The 14,590-nt window shown below is 44.5% G+C and overlaps 4 non-coding genes across 4 annotated transcripts; 1 reads left to right on the top strand and 3 right to left on the bottom strand.

The window, feature by feature from the left end:
- Positions 1 to 6,360: 6,360 nt before the first annotated feature.
- On the bottom strand, positions 6,361 to 6,433 carry Trnav-cac (transfer RNA valine (anticodon CAC)). Its single transcript has one exon. It is a non-coding gene; the product is annotated as a tRNA-Val (tRNA).
- Positions 6,434 to 7,049: 616 nt separating this feature from the next.
- Trnar-acg (transfer RNA arginine (anticodon ACG)) lies at positions 7,050 to 7,122 on the bottom strand. Its single transcript has one exon. It is a non-coding gene; the product is annotated as a tRNA-Arg (tRNA).
- Positions 7,123 to 10,059: 2,937 nt separating this feature from the next.
- Trnat-agu (transfer RNA threonine (anticodon AGU)) lies at positions 10,060 to 10,133 on the top strand. The gene has a single exon. It is a non-coding gene; the product is annotated as a tRNA-Thr (tRNA).
- A 3,487-nt stretch (positions 10,134 to 13,620) lies between these two features.
- Positions 13,621 to 13,703, bottom strand: Trnal-cag (transfer RNA leucine (anticodon CAG)). Its single transcript has one exon. It is a non-coding gene; the product is annotated as a tRNA-Leu (tRNA).
- Positions 13,704 to 14,590: the final 887 nt, after the last annotated feature.

The following is a 14,590-nucleotide window of genomic DNA, read 5'->3' as shown; positions in this document are numbered from 1 at the left end:
CTCAGATCCCTCCCCTTCGTCCTTTGGCTGTTCTCTTAGCGTGGAGGGAGCGGTACGTGGCGCGTAGCTGGCCAGCCATGGATGCCTTCTTTCTCACGCTACTCCTGGGAATTCTTCAACAAGACACGAAACACATGAACCACCAAGCAATCAGCCCGTTTAACACTTAAAAATAAAATTATACTAAAGCTCGTGACTCGTGGATGGCAAGTAAAATACCAAGAAAAGACGATGCTCGGCCTCCCAGTCCTCTCAGATATGAGTAAGCGCCCACTGTCAAGACTGTCAGCTCCGCCCCCCACCAAGCCTTCACCCCATGCTCTGTGCCCCCAAAGTAAGAGTCAAATAAATCCTCCTTCCCTTAAGTTGCTGCTTCTCAGGTATGTGGTTACTGTAATAAGAAAAGTAGCTAGTAATTCATAAGCTAACATTATATTTTCTGGAGGTGTTTTTAAAAATTAGATTCAGTTTGTCAATTTATATTCTTTTTTTTTACTAAAGGGTTTTTTTTTAAGTGAGAGATTTTATTTTATTTTTTATTATTAATAAATTTTCTATTCATTTTACATACCAACCACAGATCCCCTTCTCCTCCCTCCTCCCATACCCCCAACCTTCCCTTCCAACCCACCCCCATTCCCACCTCCTCCAAGGCAAGGTCTCCCATGGGGAGTCAACAGAACCTGGTACATTCAGTTGAGACAGGTCTAAGTCCCTCCCCCTGCACCAAGGCTGCATAAGGTGTCCCACCATAGGCACTGGACTCCAAAAAGCTCACTCATGCACCAGGGACGGATCCTGATCCCACTGCCAGGGGGCCCCTTAAGCAGATCAAGCTACATAACTGTCTCACCTATGCAGAGGGCCTAGTCCAGCACCATGGGGGCACCAAAGCTATTGGTCCACAGCTCATGAGTTCCCATTAGTTTGGTTTGGTTGTCTCTGTATGTTTCCCCATCATGATCTCAATGTCCCTTGCTCATAGAATCCCTCTTCTCTGTCATCGACTGGACCCCTGGAGCTCCGCCTGGCACCCGGCCGTGGATCTCTGCATCTGCTTCCATCAGTCACTGGATGAAGGCTCTATGATGACAGTTAGGGTATTCACCAAAGTGATTAACGGAGTAGGCCCAGTTCAGGCACCCTCTTGAATATTGCCAGTAGTTTAAGGTAGGTGTCATCCTTGTGGATTCCTGGGAACTTCCCTAGCACCCTGTTTCTCTCTATTCCCATGATGTCTCCATCTATCATGGTATCTTTATCCTTGCTCTCCCACTCCATCCCTGTTCCAGCTCAAACCTCCCATTCCCCTATGTTCTCATTCCCCATCCCCTACCCTCCATTGTTCCACCTCACCCCCAGTTTACTCAGGAGATCTCATCTATTTCCCCTTTCCAGGGCGATACATGCATCCCTCTCAGGGTTCTCCTTGTTAGCTAGCTTCTCTGGAGCTGTGGGTTATAGTCTGGTTACCATTTGTTTTACATCTAATATCCACTTATGAGTGAGTATATACCATGTTTGTCCTTCTGAGTCTGGGTTACCTCACTCAGGATGATATTTTCTAGTCCCATCCATTTGCCTTCAAATTTCATGATATCATTGTTTTTCTCTGCTGAGTAATACTCCATTGTGTAAATGTACCACATTTTCTTTATCCATTCTTTGGTTGAGGGGCATCTAGGTTGTTTCCAGGTTCTGGCTATTACGAATAATGCTGCTATGAACATAGTTGAGCAAGTGTCCTTGTGGTATGATTGAGCATCCCTTGGGTATATGCCCAAGAGTGGTATAGCTGGGTCTTGAGGTAGATTGATTCCCAATTTTCTGAGAAACCACCATACTGATTTCCAAAGTGGTGTCAATTTATATTCTTTATTTTTATCACTGATTATAGCAAACCTAAATCCATTTTGATCATATATAAGGTTGAAGCAATTATCAAAATTGTGTTAGAACTAAACTATTGGGCAAACATATTTGTGACATATAACTAACAAAGGTTTAGAATCCAGAATATATAAAAACTTGTGTAGATCCATGAAAAAGGCACAAAATGTAAATTTAGCAAAAAAAAGTCTATGGCCCAAAGTGTTAAGTACTACTTAGATAAATGAATAGAGAATATATGATACAGGAAACACACACCTATGGGAGCTACAGGATACAGCTTCTCACCTACTGAACTGATGAAAATTAAGTTGCCTGACAATATGAAAGGTTCAGAAGATGTGGAACAATCAAAACATATACGCACTGCTGGAGGGAGTGTGTGAAATTAGTATATATTTGGAAAACTATGCTGCATTATGTAAAGCAATTCTTCTTCTTGAAGAGGGGGGGGAGGAGTGAGGGAGGGAGGAAGAGAAGATGAAACAGAGATCTGAACGTCAATGACTGCTCTGTGAATCGCTTTAAATGCAGCTGCTGTACAATGGTTGACAGAGCCCATCCACACTGAGTACATCCTCTTGTCAACCCTGGATTTTAGAGGGTTGGCTCTAGACAGATGGCTCTTCCAGAAAACCTGAGTTTGGTTCCTGTAACTTCAGCTCTGTGGTATCTGAAACCCTCTTTGACCTCTGCCTGCACGCACACATTCATACACATAAATTCAACCAATAAGAATTAAAACCGGGCTGGTCAGTGGTGGCACACGCCATTAATCCCAGCACTCGGGAGGCAGAGGCAGGCAGATCCATCTGGTCAACAAAGCAGATGCCAGAAGAGCCAGGGCTGTTACACAGAGAAACCCGACTCACCACCCCCCCCCACACACACGAATTAAAATGGAAGTGCATGGAGGCACTTTGCAGATCTTCAGCCCCAGCACCCAGCACTGGAGAGGCTAAGGTAGGCTACAAAGTGTCTCAGAAAACAAAACAACAAAACCCAAACCAGTTTTAGGGGAAAAGTGATATACAGGAACTTTTTGTTTAAATTTTCTGTGAACTTAAATAATCTCTAAAAATGTCTAGTAATATAAAACATGCAGTTTAGGAACTATTTGATTAATAATAAAATATAAAATTATTAAAAATACTTGCTCGTACATGTTGAGAAAAAGTAGTTATTGCCTAGCAGATAATTCTTACCTGTGATTTTATGAACTCCACAGATAGTGAAAAATACAAAACTGACTTTTAGAGGTATGAGAAAGGCAATACATTATCTAGACAGACAATCATTTTACTAAGACTTATCAACCACTTTTAAAGTCTTAGGACTAAAACAATTCTTTTTTCTCTCTCTTTTCTTTTCTTTTTTTTTTTTTTTCTTTTTTTTTTTTTTTTTGAGAGGTTAGAACAAACTGGAGATGGGCCATCAGCACACAGACTCTAACTAGCTGTGCTGGAAAACACTTTTGACTCCAAGCCTTAAAATACCCTGTGGAGTGTGCGCTCACCTCCTTCATACAGTCAAGGAGCTCCGTGGACACTGAACTTCTCTAGGGAACAGTTTTCCCCTGGAGCGGAACATCACTGGGAAGTGCAGGGCTGGGCCGGGCCTTGCAGAGCTGCTCCATGGGAGGAGATACTTCACCTTCTCCTCGGTTTCAGCAAGGATCTGGATCTTTTGTCCAGGGTCCCCCAAACTCCCCTAAGGTCTCCATGTTCAACTGCTAGAGCTTGGTTTTGACAGCTCCCTGCCGAAGTTGCTTGTTGGCTGTTGTTTGCCTAGGTCCTGAGGCTGTGAGCAGAGAGCAGCCTCGGTTGAGAAGGTGGGAGTTAAGAACACATTTATTTTTACTGTGACTTGTTCAGGACCACATTTTACAAAATGCCTTGTTTCCTTTACTATTGTTTTGGAAAGGAAAGTTTATTAAAATTGTTTTAGTTTGAATATAGAATAGTTTTATTAATTACGGTTTTATTTTGGAAAACTCTTGAGTTTTGATTCAAATGTTTGCCAGTACCTTCAAAAGTAAGTTGATATTCAGAGACAGTTGTTGAGATGGATGGCTGACGGACATTTCTGGGGTATTCACATTTGAAGATTCCTTATTAATGAATGTCTTTGATTTAAATCTAAGCAAAAACTGCAACATTATTCTTTGTACATTTTCATTATATAATGTTAACAAGCTTAGTTGCAAACAAATAAAATACTTAAGCTTTTTGTTTACCTTGAAAAAAAAAAGATAAATGCTTCAAGAACATTTTAATCACTCACTTACATTCACTTGTAAAGAACTGGGCTTTTCTCCTCCAAGTTCCTGGTTTTTTGTTTGTTTGTTTGTTTGTTTTTGTTTTTGTTTTTCAGACAGGGTTTGTCTGTGTAGCCCTGGCTGTCCTGGATCTCGCACTGTAGACCATCCTGGCTTCAAACTCACAGAAATCCACCTGCCTCTGCCTCCTGGGTGTTAGGATTAAAGGCGTGTGCCGCCGCCGCCGCCGCCGCCGCCACCACCACCACCACCACCACCACCACCACCACCTAGCTCCAATTTAACTTAATCTCTCTCCTCTCCTCCCCGCCCCTTCATCAAAGCCAAGGTCAGACTTGTGCTAGGCAAGAGATACATTCCCATTCAAATTGCTAATTCCACATAATTTTATAATATAGAACAGTATCCCCCCCTCACCCCCCCCCCGCCACCAGTTACCAGGAAGAAGGAATAAGAATATTAGCTTTAACCTTCTTTTGAAATAGTGTCTCATTCAGTAGCCCAGGCTAGCCTCAAAGGTGAGCCTCCTGCCTCAGCTTTTCCAGTGCTGGGATTAAAGGCATAAACTACCACAGTCCATTGGATATACTTTTTAATCTAAGAAAATTTGCATTTTTTTCATCTGGAAAAAAAAGACTTGTGAAGTTTACATTAACTGGCAGAAATAGCTTTAGCCAAGTGAAATAAAAAGCAATAGTATTTTCTTCTACAATAAACACATGTAAATGACAAATGAGGACACGAGTTGCGCTACAATTTTTTTTTTTTTTTTTTTTTTTTTTTTTTTTTTTTTTTTTTTTGAGGAAATGTGACTTCCGATCTTGGACAAGTGGAAATGTAATGAGTTGACTTGTGCTCCCCCCTACACGGATATGCTACAATCCTAACCCAAAGCATCCCAGAATGTGACTGTGGGTGTCCTCCTCAGTTTGGATATGGGTCTTTAAATCGATAAAGATGGTAAAATGTGGTCACTCGGGGGTCCCTCATCCAATCTTAGCTGTGTACTCATAGGAAGAGATTAGAATACGGAAAACATAGACTGCGAGGTGATTTTGTGAGGACATGGTGAAAAAGTGCCTGTCCACACAAAGAAGTCTCAGACGAGGTGAAGCCTGCTGACACCTAGTCCGTGGATTTTTGCCCCCAGAACTGAGAGACCCGTTTCTCTTGTTAGATGCACCAGTTTGGCGGAATGTTGCTATGGCAGCCTTAGGACTACTAAAGGAGGCAAACAGTGAGAGCTAATGGCATATCTCGGATTAGGCTCATTTTGAGGTTTTGTCCAGTTTTTGTTTTGTTTTCCCGCAGCAAGTCTGGCTGAGGTGCCCATGGACTACACCCCGTCCTCTCATTCCCACCAAATCTCCAGCAAACGCATGCAACACCATTTTCGCAGTATCTTTTTGCTTCCCTGAGGGTTGCTGAACTGGATTTCTGGGAGTTCTAGGCAGTTCTAGTCTCTCTCCATCCCTGGGATCTCTGCACGCTCGCGGGGTTCCATTGATCTATTTCTGAACTTGGGGATCTGCCTTTACTTTTGGTTTGTTTTAGACAGTCTCACTCTGTAGCCCAGGGATGCCTTGCACTCACAGCAATCCTCCTGCCTCAACCTTCCAAGTGTCTGCGGTTACTGGTGTGAACCTTCACGCCCAGAAGCCTTTCTTTTTGGCTAGGTGGGAGGGACGACCTGTAGGGAGACAGGGTCCTTCGGTCCCCTCGGAACGGAACCGGCAGGGGTGGGCTCCGCAGCGCCTAGGGCATCCCGCCAAACGGCCCTCGGCTCGCGCTTCCCTGTCCTCCCGGGCCGACGTCGGGCCTGCGACGGCCTTTTCCCGGTTCTGCCTTCACGAGAGCACTTGTGGGAGCGCCGAGGCTTCTTTGACTGTCCTCGCCGAGGTCCGCCCGCGGAGGCTGCCACGCACTTACCCGAGTCGGCGGAGGGGGCGATCCTGGGCGGTGGACTACCCAGCCGCGCGGGGACCGGAAGGAGCCGCGAACGCTCTTCCGGCAGCTAGTGTGGACACGGAGAAGGGGTCCCAGCTTATTGAAAGGGGTATAGGCTTGGGTGTGGGAAAATAGGATCCGCCCAGTGCAGTAGCTTCAAGCTGCACACTGGAGGGAAAGGAGAGTATAATTGAGGAAAATTATTTGGAATCAGTTCCATTCTAGTATTAAAAAGGAGAGCCGTGTGTTTCCGCCCGGTTTCGAACCGGGGACCTTTCGCGTGTGAGGCGAACGTGATAACCACTACACTACGGAAACCGGGCGGGTGATGGGTCTCGCCTTGAGGTGTTCTCTCGGTGTGATTCGCCTCCGCGGCTGAGTCTGATGATGGTTTGTGAGGGTGTCGCGCGTGTTTAAACCCGAGAAAGCGGGAGAAACACAAAGATCGCGTCTCATAACCCGCGCCTGAAACCAAATTCTATTCTACAAACGACTGAATAGGAAAGAATTAATCAGAAGCTTCAATAATCTCTCCAAATTACCCTTGTTATTAAAATTAACTGCTCTGAACAGGTTTTAATGGCTTAAGAGGTTGCTTAAAAATCATCCTACAGCCAAAATGGACTAGCGAGGCAGCCCGGCCAGGAGATCACCGCTCCGCAGATACGGTGGTGGCGCCACCGCATGGTCGGACGCGGAATTTGGTCTACAAAGAAACGATGAGCTGTAAGGGAGGTTGTGGGAGGAGGCTTGCTGCGAATTCCAACACCCTGGGTTACAGGGTGAAAAAAAACTCCAAAAGAAAAACAATGAAAAATGATGACCTCAGTGTGATCTTCTTGTTTCTTATTTTGTTTTGTTACAGACAATCTCAGACGTGTATGGATTTTCTTCATTAAATTTCCGAGAGGCCAAGAAAAAACACAGCGCATTCCGAGCCAGCCAGGAGTCGAACCTGGAATCTTCTGATCCGTAGTCAGACGCGTTATCCATTGCGCCACTGGCCCTGCACACGTAGGTCCTTGGGTGGGGCAGAGAACTAGTTACGCTGTTCTCCATGCTTACCATTGCCCTGCCCTCCTGGTTTAGGTTTAGTTTAGGAAAGATCATTATCTTTACTCCCTCCTAGGTTTGTTTCTGCCCCACCTACTCATCCCACCCTCCTACCCCCAGAAAAAAGGTAGTGAGAGGTGTCCCCATGTCGCTTTTCTATTCACACTCGCATTCATTCAACCAACACTGCTGGATGCACGGGAGATAAAATAGCGAAGAAAACGGATCCTCCCGTGCCCTCTAAAAAATAACACGACAGTTCTGACACAGACACTAAAGCTCTAAATAAAACTGTGATGGATATGGAGGAGAAATAATACAAGGGAGGAAAATGGAACATGTCATAGTGTGCCCTGATGCCCCCGACCCCAAATATTTACCAAACGAAATGGCAATAGGCACTGCCCAGTATGATGCCTTTCCAGGGACTGTCAATTCTGGTACACATTTGGATAGCTTCTAAGCAAGGATTATTTTCATACCTGTGTTTCAGTCTTTTTATGTGTTCTATTCATGCACTGTAAATAAATCAAGGTCTGTTAAACAGAATTGAACTGCTTAATGTTGAGACTATACATGTTGAGATTAAAAAACTATATAGGTTTGGTCATACAGTGTCAACAACTCCTAACATAAGCGCAGGCGAGTGTTTTTAGACCTAAAGTATTAAGGGAATCCTACTTAACGCTTTCTCCTAAAAAACAAAAACAAAAACAAAACAAAACAAAAAAAAACATGGCTCTTTCTCATCAGGTTTTGTACACAGACCCCTAAATAATTTGGTGCTTTTTTCCACTCCATCTCAGAATGATGCTATTATATATAAATGGAAAAAAGATTTCGAAAAGAAACCAATTATGTTGAAGTATGTCACCAACACAAAGTCACAGGAGCACACGGTCACACTTCCAGCATTGAGGAGGTGGAGGTAGGAGGGTTGGGGTTAATTAAGGTCGTCTTTTGATCCTGCCTTAGCAAGCAAGCTCCAACCATTTTTCTACCAGAGACTCTGTCTCCAACCAACCAACCAAAGTATATACGTTTGTGTGCTTGGATTTTTAGTAATGAGGCAAAGTCCTGTGCCTCCAGGTCCTGTTTAATCCCATCACACACAGGGATGGGCCTAGATCCTAGGGCATCTCTGAAAGCTATCAACTGTGTCCAGAATAGCTTTAACCCAGAAGACTGGATGCTCTGTCCACATGCCCTGTCCTTTTGTTTTTAATCTATAAAAACTCCCTTCATTTTGCAAAATGTCAAGGCCTTTCCTGGCTGTCTCAATTTACTGAACCATGTCCACAGCAAGGTATTGGGTGAATTTTATTTGGGTCTAGTGTGTGTGTGTGTGTGTGTGTGTGTGTGTGTGTGTGAGAGAGAGAGAGAGAGAGAGAGAGAGAGAGAGAGAGAGAGAGAGAGAGAGAGAGATCCAGCTTTCAATCAGTGACTGTATTAGTCAGAGAAGCCAAATGCAGAAGAATACATTGTTAACTGCCTTACATGATGGATAGGATTAAAACTTCTGCAGCCTGTCTGCTGAGTAGCCTGGGCTCTAAGTGAACCCACCATGTCCAGCAACATCAGTGTTTAGTACATAACTGGGCATTTCAGCTTGGCCAAGCTGACACTGTGATGAACTCGTACCCTCTGTGTCTCAATGGACTGTCCTCTGGTTTTGCTCCAAAGCATAAGGGAGACTGCTGTCTGCCTCTCTTCTTTTCCTCAATGTGAGCAGCATGTGACACAGAGCTCTCTCCTGTCTCCACTCTCAGATGTGAAAGAAACAGATGCTTATTTCTTCAAGTCCATAGATCACAGAGTTCGTAGTTCACGAATCTTCTAATGAAAGTAAGAACCCTAGTACTCACCGACCTTCACTGCCCCCCACCTTTGTCATCCAATGGCTGGCTGTCTTACCGTGTGACAAATCCTTCAACTATCAAGTTTAGAACTGTTGAAATGTTGACTTTAGCATCATCTCTGGGACAATAGGTCTTATGAAACCCAACCAACTGTAACTGCAGGTTTCATTTGTGAAGTTACTTTCACAACGATGACAACCGTTTGTAAACTGTTTTCTTTTGTTTGAATTACGCTTCAAAGATGGGTTTATTCGAACAGAGAACTGAGCAGGTTGGAAGCGGGCACAAATACACAGCTCTGGGGACAATACAGAAAAGTTGCAAATGCTCTTTCCTCGACCTTTTATCAAATCAGACCCTTTGGACAAACATAAGGCTTTCCCTCCAGAGCTGTTGAACACGGGCCTCTCCTTTATGCCTTTCCAAGAATGGGCTGTTGATATGAAGTCTTAAAATTTTAAGACTTGTGTTTGGAATTCTTTTCGTCAATTTTAGAACCAAGAAGGAGGTAGATGAAACCTAAATTTACAGGGGGGCGGGGGAAGGTGGGGACACTTAAAGAATGATCAAAATCTTAAATTTCAGTTTAACTTACAAATCATAAAATAAAAAAAGCTTGCTTGCTGCATGGACCGTTTGGGGGTTGGGAGCGTAAGTGTCACACACACACACACACACACACACACACACACACACGTAATACGTACGTTTTGAGCGCCCTGCCTACTCGCTTTTCCTTAGTGCCTCGGAGATACTTTTATCAGCGTGTTGATGAGCTGCAGAGGTGTTACCCTTGGAGACAGCGTCCTTCTTGTGCATCCAGCCTGCATCCGTACTTCTCTCAACCCACCCGGACCAGGACTCAGTCTTCTCGCAGCTGAGCAGTTTCTTAGGTCTTAGACGTGTAGCCGAGACCATTTTTAAGATTTGAAGAACTGCCTGGACCATCTTCAATAAAAAGCGGGTGAAAACATACAACAAAAGCAAGGTTCATTCCTTTTCTTTGTTGATTTGAAGACCAAGACGCGTGCGGGCTCCGTGGCTTAGCTGGTTAAAGCGCCTGTCTAGTAAACAGGAGATCCTGGGTTCGAATCCCAGCGGGGCCTTTTTGTGGTTTTTCCGGTGTTCGGTGAAACTCTGGTCCGTTCACGTGTAACATCAAAGTCATCTTCATGCACTGCACGCGCACGCCCCCCACGTAAGTATTTATGCAGATTGGGAAGTGGGTTCTATTTTACAAAAAAAAAAAAAAAATTTATAATAGCAAAAGCTAAGGTTATTTCTTTAAGGACAAATTTATGCATTTCTTAGTAGTGTCGTCGTGCCCCCAACTCCCCAAGCAAACACAAAAAATTATCAGGGAAAGCAGACAGAAAACAAGAACTACAGGACCTCTGGCTATTCTATTTTCTTTCTCCGGAATCTTGAATGGGTGTACTCTCACAGTCTCCCCGAAATGTTTTTTTTTTTAATTTGTTTATTTAAAAAAAAAAAAAAAAACTGGTTTTGAAATGATTGATAAATCTGTTGTGGAAAGCCCCATAGCACCTCTGACAGCCATATAAATAAGCCAAGATTCACTTCAAATCTGTATTGTGACCAGAACTTATTGGAAAGGAACATCTGAAAACCTGTCCAGGAAAACATCTCTATGGTCACTTGTCAACAGAGTGAGTGACACTCTGAAACATGGAGACATGAAGAAGATGTAGGAGTGGGGAGCCCAAATTTTGCAGTATGAAGAAATTGAGAAGCCTGAAAAAAGAAAGAAAAAAATGTATTTTTACTCTTAGCTGAGTGTTCTCACCAAGACCAGGGAAAGAGGAGTTCACTGAGTAGCTGCCAACCCCTTACTCGCTTCCCAAGACCCAGCTCCTAGCATTTGGCACAGAAATTCCATGTGCTTGGCTTTGTTGGTTTTGTGGGAACAGAGCATCCTGACGCTCTGAGGGACAGCTGAGGAGGTAGTGACACTTCCTGACCCCCACTGTTATAAGCAGTAACGGCTGTGAGAAGGCAAATTCTCTGATTTGTCAGATTTTTCTCTCTGCCCACAAACTCCTTTTGTCCATCCTCGGAGTAAAGGCTACCCTCCAGTTACAACATACCGCGGTCTCCTCCTCTCACCAAACCTGCCTCATCTGCCCCTGGCAGACTGCACAGACAGCATTCAGGTACCCCAGGCTGAGTGCAGCGGAAACTGAGCACTTGGGCACCATTTTTATATAGCAGGTCTAATACAAAGCTCAGAGGCGTGGCATGTTAAGATCACAAAATGTTTTTCCAGGGGCCGCCCCACTTGGCCAGCTCATCCAAACAGCCTGCCTTTACTTAAGACTATATTTCCCCCCCCCCTCACTAATTGCCAATAGAACTAACTGCCTGCCAGTTCTGATCTTAAAGCTTTACCTAGTTACTGCTGCCAGGAGCTCACCACAGCAGGGTGAGTTCCCATCAGCACTTGATATAAGCACAGCTCTTGCTCCAAAGGAAGTACAAGGTAGTTTATTCTGAGCAGAATGTGAGTAACCATGGCCTTGGAGCAGGGACTCAGGTTTCCCTGAACTTTGTGAAAGTGGACATGAACATTTTACAGTCACAGGACAGTGGTAGCAAAAGTCATTAACCAATGTCCTTACCACAGATGCCTTAGTGGGCATCAGGGAAGCCAATTACATCAAATTGGGGGGAATCTCTGTCATAGATTTCAAATGTCATCTGATGTCATTCTTAGCTTTGGGGTTGATGAAAGCTAATGCTCTCCTAATTTAATGCATTCATTGGTCAGTACAGAAAGTGGTTGATAAATGGTTATTAAGGGTACTAAAGATAGCCCACGTTCATTTTGTTACTTGATCTTTAACATGCCAACTCCCCAAACCACAGACGACTAATCACAATCTTCAACACAAGCATGTGACCTTTCTTGAGTGAACTTCAGTTTGCACACTGCCAATGAACTTTCTGTCGTAACAATGTATATGGATTTCTCTGTCCTAAGAGAACTGCCAACATTTTCTCTATTTTCAGATTTACCAAAAGCTACCCTGGCCTGTTCGTGTATACCATGTTTTACATTTTAGTCTTTGTGATGATTAGTTTTTGCCAATTTGACAGACACTAGGAACCTCAACTGAAGAATTGCCTCCAGCAGACTAGCTTGTGGGCATGATTAATTAATGATGATGTGGGAGTTCCCGTCATATTGTGGGCAGTGCCACCCCTGGGTAGATGTTTGGGGGACCAAGGCAGTAAGCATTGCTCCTCCATGGTCTCTGCTTCAGTTTCTGTCTCCAGGAGAAAGTCGGCACTGACTTCCCTTGATGATAAATTGTATGTAATCAGTAAACTTGAAATAAACGCTTTCCTTCCCAGGTTGTTTTTGGTCAGCATTTTATCGAAGCAACAGAAAGCTAACTAGAACAGTCTATTTCCAAATATCCCAAATAAATTCTTTTCTTAGAGGTTCTTTTCAATATTTTGTTTAACTTTGACTGGCGGTTGTATCTAGTAACAACTGGATTGCCTCAGCCTCCTGAGTGATGTGCAAGGTCTTCTGTATCTCAGACTGGCTGAGGATGACCTTGAACCTCTGATCTTCCCGCCTTCGCCTCTGGGGAACTTACAGGTGTACACCACCATGCCCAGTTCCTGTCTTTGTGCCAATTTATTACAAATTTGTTTGCTCCTCAGGGCTGGGGCTGAACATGTCCTGTTCACTTGCATCTGTAGAGACCAGCTCATGCCTGACCATCAACCACGTGATGGTTAATTTTAAATGTCAGTTGGAGCAGCCATGGGGTCTCCAGTGTTCTGGGACTTCCGTGACTGAACTCAGTAGATTGCCCTCTCTAGTGTGGTTGGACTTAATTCAGCCTTAGGCTGGGTGAGGGGATAGTGAGGTGTGGTGAGGGTGGGGAGCTACATGATCTGACTGACTCCAGCCTCTGCTCTCTAGATTTTCAGTCCTTCATACCTGGACTGAACCATGCCCACCTGCCTTCCTTGTTTCTAGCTTACAAACAGCAGGTCATGATACTTCTCAGCCTCAATAGCTGTGAGCCATGCCTTTATGATAAATCTCTGCGTATTTGCCTTTCTCTATCTGTCTTCTTGTATCCCAGTAGATGTTGATAGGTAGATAGATGATAGGTAGGTAGGTAGTTGGATGGATGGACGGATGGACAGACAGATAGACTGGCAGACAGACAGACACATACATACCAGTTCTGTATCTTCAGAGGATCTTAGCTTAGTATAAGTGTATATGTAATTATAACAAATACAAAACAAGAAACCTCACCCCCCACAAAAAAAAAATCAGACCAGTGAGATGACTTAGGCAGTAAGAGTGCAGACATCAGTGATGATAACGAGTCATGAATTAAGAATTAACATTCATTTAAATTTTCTTGTGAATAGAGACATAGAAAATACTAAAATAACTAGTTTTCAAGCTATCTTGTAAGTGCACAGTGCTTCTACTGTAAAGATAGACTAAGAAAGAAAAATAAAATGTTTACTAAAGAAAGAAAAGGAAACACAATACCTAAGTGAATGAACGATGAAGAAATTTGGAAAAAAGTAACAAGTTGTCAGGAGTGGGATTCGAACCCACGCCTCCAGGGGAGACTGCGACCTGAACGCAGCGCCTTAGACCGCTCGGCCATCCTGACCCACTTGCAAACACCACTCAACTTATAGCTCTATCTTTTCAAAAATGCTATTTGTCACTCGGCCTTGCTGCACTCGAGGTTTGAGATTGTCTCAGCTATAAACTGTGCTCGCTGTAGCTAGGTGAGCTCCCTCCGGCAGCGACAAAGATTAGCAGGTCAGAACTCTCGGTCGTCTGGCCGGCGCGGAGCGCGGGCCGGGCTGCAGCCTGGCCTGCCCCGGGTCCTCCGCGGGAAGCCGGTCGGTGCTCCCCCGCCTGCCACTCCCGGCACACTTGTTCCTCCGGGCCCTCGGGCAGGCGATCTCCCCGCAGGCACACCCAGAGGCTGAGAGTCCGACCTGTGCACCGCTGCGTGCACTGGCTAAAGGCAAAAGCTTCTCCGAGACAAAAACAAAACCGAAAACCAGAAACCGTTTCTCTCCTAAACCCACCCGAAGTACCTTATAGCAATCCTCGACAACAGCGGATTTTCCAAACGCAGCTCAAGACGGGGGGCAACCTGTTTCTAGACTGTCAGTCTCAGCCGTGGGCACCACGTCCCTGGAATCTCCCTGGAAGTCGAAGGAACCGGAGCTCTGCTTTCAGACAGCTTTAGGTCCAGTCAGCTAACTGCCCGAAGGACCGCAGACAAGTCGTTCTGGCTCTGTGGGCTTTAGAAACTGTTCCACCCCGCTCCACCGCCACCCTTGGTTTTAGTTTTTGAGATTTAAGAGTCTCATTATGTAGTCCAAACAGGCTTCAGCTTCCGGAGTGCTGGGCTCATAGGCTCGAATCATCGTGTCTAGTCTGGAAATTCCTTTTTTCTTTCTTCTTTCTTACCTTATTTTGGGACAGCTTCTAGTGTTTAAATTCCATTGACGAAACACTGTTTAATCCCTTACACTGTGA

The sequence above is a fragment of the Peromyscus eremicus genome, chromosome 5 (assembly GCF_949786415.1).
Source record: "Peromyscus eremicus chromosome 5, PerEre_H2_v1, whole genome shotgun sequence".
Lineage (NCBI taxonomy): Eukaryota > Metazoa > Chordata > Mammalia > Rodentia > Cricetidae > Peromyscus > Peromyscus eremicus.
Note: the sequence above shows the minus strand (reverse complement) of the source record. Positions and strands in the feature narration are given on the sequence as shown.